Source organism: Dendrobates tinctorius, unplaced genomic scaffold (assembly GCF_039654945.1).
Source record: "Dendrobates tinctorius isolate UK_male_01 unplaced genomic scaffold, ASM3965494v1 ptg000063l, whole genome shotgun sequence".
Taxonomy (NCBI): domain Eukaryota; kingdom Metazoa; phylum Chordata; class Amphibia; order Anura; family Dendrobatidae; genus Dendrobates; species Dendrobates tinctorius.
This window is the reverse complement of record NW_027361731.1, coordinates 28,652,699-28,668,557: the sequence shown is the minus strand read 5'-3', so window position 1 is coordinate 28,668,557 and position 15,859 is coordinate 28,652,699. Positions and strand designations below refer to the sequence as shown.

The following is a 15,859-nucleotide window of genomic DNA, read 5'->3' as shown; positions in this document are numbered from 1 at the left end:
ATTACCCTTATGGCCACCGCACCAGGGCAATGAGGAAGAGCTGAGATAGGGCCCCAGAATTGGCTCCTCTATTGCGATGTCCTGTGGCAGCTGGTGTTTTTAAGCTGGGGAGGGGCCAATAACCATGGACCTTACCAGCCTGATAATATCAGCCCATAGCTGTCTGCTTTGCCTTAGCTGCTTAGTAAAAATAAGGGGGTCACCATGTCATTTCTTTATTATTTATTAATTTATTGCTAAAACCAACAGGGAAATACGGTGAGAGATTTTTTTTTTCTTCTTTTTTTATTTTGGAGTCAATACTTAGGTTTCCCATTGACTTTCATTATTCTCGCTACTCGAAACGAGCATTATGATTTGCTCAATTCGAGTAATGAGCGCCCAAGCATTTTACTGCTCATCCATCATTAATTATGTGTCCCCCCACATTCATGTTGTTGAGGGGTGTCACATGTCATGATGTCGTGTGAGATCTGGTCAACACCAAAGGTGTCAACGACTGAAGACAGAAAGACCGGAATCAGAGCCAAAGGCAGCAGAGTATCGGACTGGTAGCTGTGGTGGCTGAACAAGTGAAGGGCCTGGATGAGTATACTATTTCTTATTTTTAACCCCTCCAATTACGGGATCAGGTGTCTATAGAGCCTTCATAGCACAATAAATGTTATTTTTACTGGTATTTGGGGCACATTTGATTCACACCTAATTAATTTGGTGATCTGTCGTAACTATGTTTTACTAACTAATTTTTGTTTTACATTGTAGGAGGAAGAGAATGTACCAGAATAAGTAATGAAAAGCCTGCCCAACTCATCATTGCTCCCATAAGATTTCAGCCGAAGAGGAGATTCCTGGCCTGGATTCAAGAGCTTGCCCAATTTAAAATACTGTGAGCCACAGCTGCGCTCCTCACCACAGCTGCACTCCTCACCACTCAGCTTCCAGCCTAAAAATAAATCTGTGTGAATAATTAATCCACTACGTGTCTATACCTTGACAGCCTCGCTGGGTGCAGAGCTCAAGCATGAAACTAATAAGTCTCACATGGACCACCATCCATCTGATGCTCGGCTTTCTGTCCCTCTCTTTGGAGATCAGCATCTTCAGATTGGATGCGGAGTAGAAGCACAAGCCCAGCAAGAGATAAGGACAAAAAATAATTGACTTCTACATGGCCAATGCAATGTGAATATGACCTACAGGGCAGGGCGCCATTATTTATTCACTAGTGTACAGTCATGGCCAAAAGTTTTGAGAATGACACAAATATTATATTTTCACATGATCTGCTGCCCTCTGGTTTTTATGTGTGTTTGTCAGATGTTTTTATCACATACAGAAATATAATTGCAATCATATTATGAGTAGCAAAAGGTTATATTGACAGAATGAGTTAATGCAGCAAGTCAGTATTTGCAGTGTTGACCCTTCTTCTTCAGGACCTCAGCAATTCTCCCTGGCATGCTCTCAATCAACTTCTGGATCAAATCCTGACTGATAGCAGTCCATTCTTGCAAAATTAATGCTTTTATTTTGTCTGAATTTGAAGGTTTTTGTTTGTCCACCCGTCTCTTGATGATTGACCACAAGTTCTCAATGGGATTAAGATCTGGGGAGTTTCCAGGCCATGGTCCCAAAATCTCTATGTTTTGTTCCCTGAGCCATTTAGTTATCACCTTTGCTTCATGACAAGGTGCTCCATCATGTTGAAAAAGGCATTGTTGATCGCCAAACTGCTCTTGGACGGTTGGGAGAAGTTGCTCTTGGAGGACATTCTGGTACCATTCTTTATTCATGGCTGTGTTTTTAGGCAAGACTGAGAGAGAGCCCATTCCCTTGGCTGAGAAGCAACCCCACACATGAATGGTTTCAGGATGCTTGACAGTTGGCATGAGACAAGACTGGTGGTAGCGCTCACCTGGTCTTCTCCGAATAAGCCATTTTCCAGATGTCCCAAACAATCGAAAAGGGGATTTATCAGAGAAAATGACTTGACCCCTGTCCTCAGCAGTCCACTCCCTGTACCTTTTGCAGAATATCAGTTCATCTGTCCATGATGTTTTTCCTGGAGAGAAGTGGCTTCTTTGCTGCCCTCCTTGAGACCAGACCTTGCTCCAAGAGTCTCCGCCTCACAGTGCGTGCAGATGCACTCACACCTGCCTGCTGCCATTCCTGAGCAAGCTCTGCACTGCTGGTAGCCCGATCCCGCAGCTGAAACACTTTTAAGAGACGGTCCTGGCACTTGCTGGTCTTTCTTGGGCGCCCTGGAGCCTTTTTGGCAACAAGGGAACCTCTCTCCTTGAAGTTCTTGATGATGCGATAGATTGTTGACTGAGGTGCAATCTTTCTAGCTGCGATACTCTTCCCTGTTAGGCCATTTTTGTGCAGTGCAATAGTGACTGCACGTGTTTCTTTAGAGATAACCATGGTTAACAGAAGAGAAACAATGATGCCAAGCACCAGCCTCCTTTTAAAGTGTCCAGTGGTGTCATTCTTACTTAATCATGACAGATTGATCTCCAGCCCTGTCCTCATCAACACCCACACCTGTGTTAATGGAGCAATCACTGAAACGATGTTAGCTGGTCCTTTTAAGGCAGGGCTGCAATGATGTTGAAATGTGTTTTGGGGGATAAAGTTCATTTTCTAGGCAAATATTGACTTTGCAAGTAATTGCTGTTAAGCTGATCACTCTTTATAACATTCTGGAGTATATGCAAATTGCCATTAGAAAAAATGAAGCAGTTGACTTTGTAAAAATTAATATTTGTGTCATTCTCAAAACTTTTGGCCATGACTGTATGTGTGCATTATAGTTTTTGTGTCTATGGATGATGCTGATGAGGATATTACACAGCGATCCTCCGCCATATGTAACCTGCAGACTGGGTGTAATTACAATGATGGCGCTCATCATCCCAAAAAGCAAAGTGACCATCAAATCCACACACAAGAACCTAGAGCATAATCAGATTACAACATCTTCCAGCGCACAAGTGATAAGCCGCAGGCTAGGGGGATTAACCTGCCATCTGCACACCGTGGCTATTCGCTCAGACAAAGCTGAGCTGTCAAATGACCCATTTACGAATTAATTCTGCCAGATATCACCGCTATACCTGTACGAGGATGGGAGGAATATGTAATAGGGAGCGACGATCGAAAGGAACACAATTCAGAAAGCCGAAAACGGTGACATGGTGCGTGTCAAAAAATATAACCACTATAGTACTGCCCCTATGTACAAGAATATAACTAGTATAATACTGCTCCCTATGTACAAGAATATAACTACTATAATACTGCCCCTATGTACAAGAATATAACTACTGTAATACTGCCTCCTATGTACAAGAATATAACTACTGTAATACTGCCTCCTATGTACAAGAATATAACTACTATAATACTGCCCCCTATGTACAAGAATATAACTACTATAATACTGCTCCCTACATACAAGAATATAACTACTATAATACTGCTCCTATGTACAAGAATATAACTATTATAATACAGCCCCCTACGTACAAGAATATAACTACTATAATACTGCTCCCTACGTACAAGAATATAACTACTATAATACTGCCCCTATGTACAAGAATATAACTACTATAATACTGCCCCCTATGTACAAGAATATAACTACTATAATACTGCCCCCTGTGTACAAGAATATAACTACTATAATACTGCCCCCTACATACAAGAATATAACTACTATAATACTGCCCCTATCTACAAGAATATAACTACTATAATACTTCTCCCTATGTACAAGAGTATAAATACTATAATACTGCCCCTATGTACAAGAATATAACTACTATTAGACTGCCCCCTATGTACAAGATTATAACTGCTATAATACTGCCCCTATGTATAAGAATATAACTACTATAATACTGCCCACTATGTACAAGACTATAACTACTATAATACTGCCCCCTATGTCCAAGAATATAACTACTATAATACTGCCCCTATGCACAAGAATATAAATACTATAATACTGCTCCTATGTACAAGAATATAACTACTATAATACTGCTCCTATGTACAAGAATATAACTACGATAATACTGCCCCTATGTACAAGAGTGTAACTACTATAATACTGCCCCCTATGTCCAAGAATATACCTACTTTATTACTGCTCCTATGTACAAGAATATACCTACTATAATACTGCTCCTATGTAAGAAGAATATAACTACTATAATACTGCCCCTATGTACAAGAGTATAACTAATATAATATTGCTCCTATGTACAAGAATATAACTACTATAACACTGCTCCTATGTACAAGAATATAACTATTATAATACTGCCCCCTACGTACAAGAATATAACTACTATAATACTGCCCCTATGTACAAGAATATAACTACTATAATACTGCCCCCTATGTACAAGAATATAACTACTATATTACTGCCCCCTAGGTACAAGAATATAACTACTATAATACTGCCCCCTACATACAAGAATATAACTACTATAATACTGCCCCTATGTACAAGAGTATAACTAATATAATATTGCTCCTATGTACAAGAATATAACTACTATAACACTGCTCCTATGTACAAGAATATAACTACTATAATACTGCCCCTATCTACAGGAATATAACTACTATAATACTGCTCCCTATGTACAAGAGTATAACTACTATAATACTGCCCCTATGTACAAGAATATAACTTCTATAATACTGCTCCTATGTACAAGAATATAACTAGTATTAGACTGCCCCCATGTACAAAAATATAACTGCTATAATACTGCCCCTATGTATAAGAATATAACTACTATAATACTGCCCACTATGTACAAGACTATAACTACTATAATACTGCCCCCTATGTCCAAGAATATAACTACTATAATACTGCCCCCATGTACAAGAATATAACTACTATAATACTGCCCCTATGCACAAGAATATAAATACTATAACACTGCTCCTATGTACAAAAATATAACTACTATAATACTGCCCCTATGTACAAGAATATAACTACTATAATACTGCCCCTATGTACAAGAATATAACAACTATAATACTGCCCCCATGTACAAGAATATAACTACTATAATACTACCCCCATGTACAAGAATATAACTTCTATAATACTGCTCCTATGTACAAGAATATAACTACTATAATACTGCCCCCTATGTACAAGAATATAACTACTATAATACTGCTCCAATGTACAAGAATATAACTATAATACTGCCTCTATGTAAAAGAATATAACTACTATAATACTGCCCCCTATGTACAAGAATATAACTACTATAATACTACCCCCTATGTACAAGAATATAACTACTATAATACTGCCCCCTATGTACAAGAATATAACTACTATAATACTACCCCCTATGTACAAGAATATAACTACTATAATACTGCTCCTATGTACAAGAATATAACTATAATACTGCCTCTATGTACAAGAATATAACTACTATAATACTGCCCCCTATGTACAAGAATATAACTACTATAATACTATTCCCTATGTACAAGAATATAACTACTATAATACTACCCCCTATGTACAAGAATATAACTACTATAATACTGCTCCTATGTACAAGAATATAACTATAATACTGCCTCTATGTACAAGAATATAACTACTATAATACTGCCCCCTATGTACAAGAATATAACTACTATAATACTATTCCCTATGTACAAGAATATAACTACTATAATACTACCCCCTATGTACAAGAATATAACTACTATAATACTACCCCCTATGTACAAGAATATAACTACTATAATACTGCTCCTATGTACAAGAATATAACTACTATAATACTGCCCCTATGTACAAGAATATAACTACTATAATACTGCTCCTATGTACAAGAATATAACTACTATAATACTGCTCCTATGTACAAGAATATAACTACTATAATACTGCCCCTATGTACAAGAGTGTAACTACTATAATACTGCCCCCTATGTCCAAGAATATACCTACTATAATACTGATCATATGTACAAGAATATACCTACTATAATACTGCTCCTATGTAAGAAGAATATAACTACTATAATACTGCCTGTTATGATGAGTCACCGAAGGAGGAAAAAACAAAATACCAGCTAAGTCCAGAAAAACCAGAGAGGTTGGCAGCTATCGGATTGCAGACCCCTGGACCTATCCACAACAACTAGCAGTAGCCGTGGGGGGTTCCTACGGTGCCCTAGACCCCTCGATCACAGCCGGAGAACTAGATAGCCTAAAGACAGAAAGGGGAAAAACTAAACTGCCCCAGAGCAGACCCCAAAGCAATAGGCAGCCACCAACATATAATGACGGTGAAGCAAGATGAAAACACTAACACAGATAGAAAGATAGGTTGAGCAAATGATGGGGCCCAAGCTAACTACATAGGACAGGATAGGAAAGCTGCTGTCTGCCATCCGCAAAAACCCTATCAAAATGAGCCAACCGCCTGATAGGAAAAACAGGCCCTGAAGTAGCTAGGCTTCAAAAGACTATATCAGCACTCAGGTATATTCTGAAGACAGAGCAAAAGATCAACAGATCAGAGACAAAAATGGAATTCAGCTCACCCCCGGCCGAGGATGGCAGAACTCCAAAAAAAAAAGGCAAAACAAAAAACAAAACATAAGAGTACAAAGCAGAGCAGAAAAACTTAGCTTTGAGATGCAGGAATCAGACTAGTCTCCAAGAATCCAGCAGGAAAATCACCAGCCAGGAAGAAGGGCGTCGGCAGCCTTATATCCAGTCATCAATTCCAGCCACCCAGTCATCATCTAGCTGCCCAGGTGTCTGATAATCAGCCTCACTACCTTCCTTCTCCAGAGGAGGGAGTTCATCAGACCTCAATAGTGAAGGGAAAAATGAACTCACAACAACTGCCCCTATGTACAAGAGTATAACTACTATAATACTGCCCCCTATGTACAAGAATATACCTACTATAATACTGCCCCTATGTACAAAAATGTAACTACTATAATACTGCCCCCTATGTCCAAGAATATACCTACTATAATACTGCCCCCTATGTACAAGAATATAACTACTATAATACTGCCTCCTATGTACAAGAATATAACTACTATAATATTGCCCTCTATGTACAAGAATATAACTACTATAATACTGCCCCCTATGTACAAGAATATAACTACTATAATACTGCCCCTATGTACAGGAATATAACTACTATAATACTGCTCCCATGTACAAGAATATAACTACTATAATACTGCCCATATGTACAAGAACATAACAACTATAATACTGCTCCTATGTACAAGAATATAACTACTATAATACTGCCCCCTATGTACAAGAATATAACTACTATAATACTAAGGACATAACTACTATAATACTGCTCCTATGTGCAAGAACATAACTACTATAATACTGCCCCTATGTACAAGAATATAACTACTATAATACTGCTCCTATGTACAAGAATATAACTACTATAATACTGCTCCCATGTACAAGAATATAACTACTATAATACTGCCCGTATGTACAAGAATATAGCTACTATAATACTGCCCCTATGTAAAAGAATATAGCTACTATAATACTGCCCCCTATGTAAAAGAACATAACAACTATAATACTGCCCCCTATGTACACGAATATACGGTAACTACTATAATACTGCCTCCTATGTACAAGAATATAACTGCTATAATACTGCCCCTATGTACAAGAATATAACTACTATAATACTGCTCCCATGTACAAGAATATAACTACTATAATACTGCTCCCATGTACAAGAATATAACTACAATACTGCCCCCTATGTACAAGAATATAACTACTATAATACTGCCTCCTATGTACAAGAATATAACTACTATAATATTGCCCTCTATGTACAAGAATATAACTACTATAATACTGCCCCCTATGTACAAGAATATAACTACTATAATACTGCCCCTATGTATAAGAATATAACTACTATAATACTGCTCCCATGTACAAGAATATAACTACTATAATACTGCCCCTATGTACAAGAACATAACAACTATAATACTGCTCCTATGTACAAGAATATAACTACTATAATACTGCCCCCTATGTACAAGAATATAACTACTATAATTCTGCCCCCTATGTGCAAGAATATAACTACTATAATACTAAGAACATAACTACTATAATACTGCTCCTATGTACAAGAACATAACTACTATAATACTGCCCCTATGTACAAGAATATAACTACTATAATACTGCTCCTTTGTACAAGAATATAACTACTATAATACTGCTCCCATGTACAAGAATATAACTACTATAATACTGCCCGTATGTACAAGAATATAGCTACTATAATACTGCCCCCTATGTAAAAGAATATAGCTACTATAATACTGCCCCCTATGTAAAAGAATATAACTACTATAATACTGCCCCCTATGTACAAGAATATAACTACTATAATACTGCCTCCTACGTACAAGAATATAACTACTATAATACTTACCCTATGTACAAGAATATAACTACTATAATACTGCCCCTATGTACAAGATTATAACTACTATAATACTGCCCCCTATGTGCAAGAATATAACTACTATAATACTAAGAACATAACTACTATAATACTGCTCCTATGTACAAGAACATAACTACTATAATACTGCCCCTATGTACAAGAATATAACTACTATAATACTGCTCCTATGTACAAGAATATAACCACTATAATACTGCCCCCTATGTTCAAGAATATAACCACAATAATACTGCCCTCTATGTACAAGAATATAACTACTATAATACTGCCCCCTATGTACAAGAATATAACTACTATAATACTGCCTCCTATGTACAAGTATATAACTACTATAATACTGCCTCCTATGTACAAGAATATAACTACTATAATACTGCTCCCATGTACAAGAATATAACTACTATAATACTGCTCCCATGTACAAGAATATAACTACAATACTGCCCCCTATGTACAAGAATATAACTACTATAATACTGCCTCCTATGTACAAGAATATAACTACTATAATATTGCCCTCTATGTACAAGAATATAACTACTATAATACTGCCCCCTATGTACAAGAATATAACTACTATAATACTGCCCCTATGTACAGGAATATAACTACTATAATACTGCTCCCATGTACAAGAATATAACTACTATAATACTGCCCCTATGTACAAGAACATAACAACTATAATACTGCTCCTATGTACAAGAATATAACTACTATAATACTGCCCCCTATGTGCAAGAATATAACTACTATAATACTGCCCCCTATGTGCAAGAATATAACTACTATAATACTAAGAACATAACTACTATAATATTGCTCCTATGTGCAAGAACATAACTACTATAATACTGCCCCTATGTACAAGAATATAACTACTATAATACTGCCTCCTATGTACAAGAATATAACTACTATAATATTGCCCTCTATGTACAAGAATATAACTACTATAATACTTACCCTATGTACAAGAATATAACTACTATAATACTGCCCCTATGTACAAGATTATAACTACTATAATACTGCCCCCTATGTACCAGAATATAACTACTATAATACTGCCCCTATGTACAACAATATAGCTACTATAATACTTCTCCTATATACAAGAATATAACTACTATAATACTGCCCCCTATGTGCAAGAATATAACTACTATAATACTGCCCCTATGTACAAGAACATAACTACTATAATACTGCTCCTATGTACAAGAATATAACTACTATAATACTGCCCCTATGTACAAGAATATAACTACTATAATACTGCCCCCATGTACAAGAATATAACTACTATAATACTGCCCCCTATGTACAAGAATATAACTACTATAATACTGCCCCCTATGTACAAGAATATAACTACTATAATACTGCCCCTATGTACAAGAATATAACTACTATAATACTGCCCCCTATGCACAAGAATATAACTACTATAATACTGCCTCCTACGTACAAGAATATAACTACTATAATACTTACCCTATGTACAAGAATATAACTACTATAATACTGCCCCTATGTACAAGATTATAACTACTATAATACTGCTCCCTATGTACAAGAATATAACTACTATAATACTGCCCCCTATGTACAAGTATATAACTACTATAATACTGCTCCTATGTACAAGAATATAACTATTATAATACTGCTCCATATGTACAAGAATATAACTACTATAATACTGCCCCTATGTACAAGAATATAACTACTATAATACTGCCTCCTAGCTGTGAGGTTGTGTGTCTGTGGTTCTCCTGATGTCTGGAGCAAGCCCAGGGAGGGGCCACCCTGGGCGGGGAAGCTCCCCAAGCAAGGCCCTGGCTTCCAGGCCTACACTGGGAGGAAACTCCCAACCTTCTCATGTGGATGGAAATCCCAGAGTAGCCTCTGCTGGAAATAAACCTCAGAATGGAAGTCCCAGCAGCATGGAGAAAGATCCTGTGTTGAAGTTCAGCACAGGAAAGAAACAGGAGAAAGCTTTGTCTGTGTGCAAGGATGGTGCAGTTAAACAGTCGGCCGGTCAAGGCAAACAGTGTCCAGAGCCTGGAAGGAAATCCCAGAAGGCATCTTCTGCTGAGACCCTGAGTGCTGGAGGGCAGGTGGCTGCACAGAAGGTGAGGCAGAGTCCATCACCAGCTTCAGGTGTGCAGCTCACTCCAGGCAGACAGAGACGGACATCTCTGGAGAAGCAAACACTCCAGGAGAACCTTCAGCTGGGACATGTGGTGACCAGCATGGCGAGCTCTGGACGCACGAGGTTGCAGGCTGGTGGCAGCGGTAAAAGTGTTGCGGAGGCTGGAGTCACAAAACCAGCGACATTAAAAACTAACATGTCAACCCCTAAAGCAAGACCCCAGAAGGAGCCGCCGCGTGCCCCGGAGCTACAGCTGGCAGAGGAGATACCAGGACTGGTCAGGAGGATGGGTGAGTTGCAGCAGCAGAGGAATCTTCTGCAAATAGAAATTGACTGCATTTACAAGGTGAAGGCTGCAAATCCTGCGGATCACTCTGTATATGACCAGAGACTGAACGCACTGGGGGTAGAGCTGGCGACTGTGGTGCGGGACATAGACTGTGTGCTGGCGAGGATGGGGCCCCTGGCAGAGACATATAGGAACCAGGAGCGGTTTAGGTCCTACACGCAGGACTCTGCTGGTTCCCGCACAGACATTGTCCCAGGGGGGACCCGGCAGCAGGTACGGCCGGTGTTGCAGCCCGCTAGCTTCTGTTTTAAGGAGGTCAGATACTACACCAGCAGCAGCAAGTACCTGCGGCAGACCCCAAGCAGGAGCAAGAGGCTCAGATCCCAGCGGTACCACAAGTCCCAGCATGCCCAGCACAACAGCAAGACAGTGGACATGAGACTGCATCTGCTGTTGGTGTCCAGGAGAGCACTAATTCTGGGGATATTGATACTGTTCATGTGGGGTTGGGGGCTGAAGGGGGTACAGAGACTGTGGTGGACATTGCGCATCCTGATGACGCTATTGAGATTGATGATGATGTTGATATAAATGTGAAAAATGTCTGTGATTTCCCCCCTTTGGTTTCCAGCACACAAGGTGCAACAGGCCCCTCCGCTGCAGACCCTCGCCCTGTCAGTCAGCCCAGTGTGGCCCCACAGGTCCCTCCCAGTAATGTTTGGAGCCGCGGCGCTCCGTCCTTTACCTCCAGCGCCAATTACACTGGGCAGGCTTTCAAAAGGAGGAATGTGGTGCGGTTCAGGCACAGAGGTGCCAAGGAGGATCTGCCGGAGAGGAGGCTGGTGGTCAGGGAGCTTCTGTGCCGCCAGATGGGGTTTGCGCCGGTTAATATCTTGGCGGTCATCAATCTGCCAGACAGACAGGGCTATGATATCAGCTTTAAGCTTATGTCTGATCTGGACAGATTCTGGGCCAATTTCCCCAAGTTCAGGGACGCTGATGGCTGGAACAAGTTCAGCTTCATTCCAATATCTAAGCCAGATACCGCCACGGTTAATATCATCTTTTGGAATGAGGCTGTTCCCCCGCAGGACATTGTGGTGTGGCTCCGGAGGCATTGTGACCTTGTCTCCGACCTCACCAAAAACAGGGATGAGGACGGTATATGGACCGGTGGATGGAAGGTGCTGGTGAAACTGCGCCAGCACAACAACATCACGGCTCACTTACCCAACTCCTTCTTTATCGGGAGGGAGAAGGGGGTTTGCTTCTACCCTGGGCAGCCACGAAAGTGTTTTAAGTGTGGTAAAGTGGGTCACCTGGCAAACACCTGTACCGTGGTAAAGTGCAGCCTGTGCGGGGAAGTCGGCCACTTAGCGGCAGATTGCCAGAACATCAAGTGCAACCTCTGTGGGGAGATCGGCCACCCTCACAGGGACTGTCCAGATGCCTGGCACAATATATGCAAGCTCCTTCCTGATGAGGAGTTAGTGACAGGGACAGAGGCTCAGGAGGAGGAGGCTTTAATGTCAGGGACAGTACTGACCAGGTCAGAGGTCCACCAGGGGTCCGCTCAGGTAACATCAGAGCAGCTTTGCACAGAGGGGAGCATGGAGGTCGTCCCTCAGGTCCAGCAGCCACATGTAGCCACCACTTCAGTATCACCATCTCTAGCTGAAGAAAGTGGCTGTAATCAGGTTAAAAGGAAAAAAAAGGACAAGGCCTCCCGTAAACCTGAGGAGGAGTATGTCACTAGCCAGGGTGGCAGGAAAAAAGTCCAGAGTTCAGCAGGTGTGATGGTCGTGTCCAATAAGTTTGATGTTTTGTCTGAGTCTGATGGGGATTTGGAGGAAGAGATAAAAAGAATAGAGACTGAGTATGACAGGGACGTAGCGGACCATCCCCCTACAAAACGGAAGCCCGTACCTGCTGACAATGAGATACAGTCTGACATGGAGACCGGTGGTAGTCAGAACATCTGTAACCCAGACTTATGATGGCGGCTTTAACATCTCTGCTCCTCTGTTGTGGCATTGTGATGGCAGATTTCTCATTAAAAATAACATCCAGTAATGTGAACAGCATTAAGGTGAGGAGGACGAGGCACGCTGTCTATGACCATCTCCGATACCTGGACGCAGATGTCCTCTTTCTGCAGGAGACGCGGCTGACGACTCAGGGGCTCATGAGGGAGGCTGAGAGGGAATGGCGGTCTGGTCCCTCTTTTTGGTCACTGGCTGTGGAGCCGTACGCCGGGGTCGCCATTCTGTTTAACACCAGGGATGTGACAGTACACAGGATGACGGAGGTGGTTATGGGAAGGTGTCTGGTCCTGGAAGTCACTGTCCATGGGAGGCGACTCCGGCTTATTAACATCTATGGGCCACAGACGGTGACTGACAGGATACAGTTATTTAATGATGTCAAGCCTTATCTGTTCACCTCTCTTCCAGTGATAATGGCGGGGGACTTTAATGCCATACTGACATCTGGTGACAGCTCCTCAGGTAGAACCGTGACGAGGGATGGTAGGATCTTGAATAACATAGTCCTGCAGGCCGGATTAGGTGACGTCTTTAAACGGGGAGGACGAAAGCCAAAATTAACCTATTCCTGCTCCAATAGAAGCAGTAGAATAGATCTGGCTTTTGTAAGTCCCATGGAAGTGATTGGTGCCATGAGTGAGAGAGTCGTCCCATACTCAGACCATCTTGCCCTATATTTCTGCCTGGGGGCCACTAAGCGAGCTGATGTTGGTAGGGGGTTATGGAGACTCAATTCTAGCCTCCTCCATGATGTCTCTGTCCAGAGTTGTGTCCACTCCCTTTTGCAGGGTCATCTACAGAGAGTGGACTTCTATGACAACATGGCCGACTGGTGGGAGGACGTCAAGGATGATATCAGATACCTCTTGAAGAGACTGTCAGTTAAGAAGGGCAGGAGTAAGTATAGCCAGTACCTAAGGCTGCGCAAAGAATTGGAGTCACTCTATTCGGAGGGCGGGGGTAACAAAGAGAAGATCGACCGGTTGAAATCTGAGATAAGGCAGTATCAGTACAGCAGGTATACCTCCTTGGTTCTTGAACGGGATTATGGGGTCTTAGGGGCACCTGATCCCTTTGAGAATTGCCGGGAGCGGGTGGCCAATAAATTGGTCACAGGTCTCATTGACTCCCAGGGTGTATTGCAGGAATCTCGGGAGGGTATCCTGGGGGTTGTGAAATCTTATTATACTGACTTGTTTCAGAGGAAGGCTTTGGATAAACATAAAATGACTCAGTTCTTGGAGGCAACTCCAGCGCCTGATACTAATGATCTGGACTTTTCTCCTTTGACAGCAGAATTAACGGTGGAGGAGGTTAAGGAGGCCATTGATAAGTTACATCTGAAGAAGGCACCAGGTCCGGATGGTATAACAGCAGAATTTTATAAGAAATTCAGAGACCTCCTGGCTCCAATTCTTGTGGATGTTTACAAAAATTGTCTAGAAAATCACCTGATGCCCCCATCCATGAGAGTGTCCTCATTAATTCTGCTGTCTAAAGGTAAGGAGCCGAGCGACATCAAGAACTGGAGGCCAATTGCCCTCTTGAATGTTGACAGGAAGATTCTGGCAAAGATCCTGTTTTCTAGGTTAGTCTGTTTGTCCCCAGCACTGTTGGTAGGCTCTCAGTTTGGCACGGTAAAAGGGCGGAACATCTCTGGAGCAGTCATCTCGATACGGGAGATGTTTGAGAGATGTAAAGCTCTGCGGTGTGGGAGATATGTTGTCAGTCTGGACCAGGCTAAAGCCTTTGACAGAGTTGATCATGACTATCTGTGGGCCATTTTGTCAAAGTACGGTATTCCAGGACAATTTGAGGATTGGCTGAAGATTTTGTACAGAGAGGCGGTGAGCTTTCCTCTGATTAATGGTTGGCAGGGTGGCACTTTTGGAGTTGAGGCGGGGGTGAGACAGGGCTGCCCGCTGAGTCCACTCCTGTATGTTTTTGCCATAGACCCGTTTTTGAGGTCACTGCAGGAGTGTAACTTGGGGTGCCGGTCCCCCACTGCTTGCCTCTGAAGGTGGTTGCCTACGCGGATGATGTGACGCTGGTGATATCTAATCCTCATGAGGTGCAGATGTTGTCTGCGGCCATCAGAAGTTACTCAGGGGCCTCCGGGTCTCTGGTCAACCTTGAGAAGAGTCAAGCTCTGTGGACATTGCAATCTGACCCAGACTTTGATCTGCCGCAGTTTGTTAAGACCTCCACCCATATTAAGATCTTAGGGGTTAAATTTGGGAGGGAAGATAATGCCAGCCTAAATTGGGAGGAAAAATTGGAGACCGGAAATGCAAAGGTTCAGCGATGGAAGAACTGGAGGCTGACTTACAGAGAAAGGGTTGCTATGTTGAAGACTTACCTGGTCCCCGTCTTCTTGTATGTCTCTGTCGTTTTTCCTTTGCCAGAATCCTTCTCGGCGAGGCTCCTCAGCCTGTTCTTCCAGCTCTTGTGGGGGAACAGGATGAACCTGATAAAGGGGGGAATAACGTACCTACGGCGGAGTGAGGGCGGGCTGGATATGTTGAATCCAAGGGTTTTCTTTGACTCCTTGTTTCTGAAAGTAAATTTTGGGAGCATGGATTCAAACAGTAGCTCCCTGTGGGCGAATAGTATCAGGTATTGGATATTGCCTTTTGCGGAATCTTGGGTGCGAGGCGGCAGTCTCAAGAGGAGGAGATGGACAGGTGACCACCTCCCCCAGTATCTGGAATATGGTCTGAAGTGTGTCAGGAAGTGGGGACTGGAGAAGTCCTACATTGAGAGCAGTACGAGAAGAGATCTGTGTGCTCATATATGT

General features: G+C 41.7%; 1 long non-coding RNA gene across 1 annotated transcript in view; it reads left to right on the top strand.

Moving 5' to 3' along the window:
* Positions 1-974, top strand: part of LOC141094054 (uncharacterized) — a 132,096-nt gene extending 131,122 nt beyond the window's left edge. The window contains exon 2 of the long non-coding RNA XR_012233014.1: positions 766-974. This is a non-coding gene — a long non-coding RNA (uncharacterized lncRNA). The remainder of the gene's footprint in view (positions 1-765) is intronic.
* The last annotated feature ends 14,885 nt before the right edge of the window (positions 975-15,859 follow it).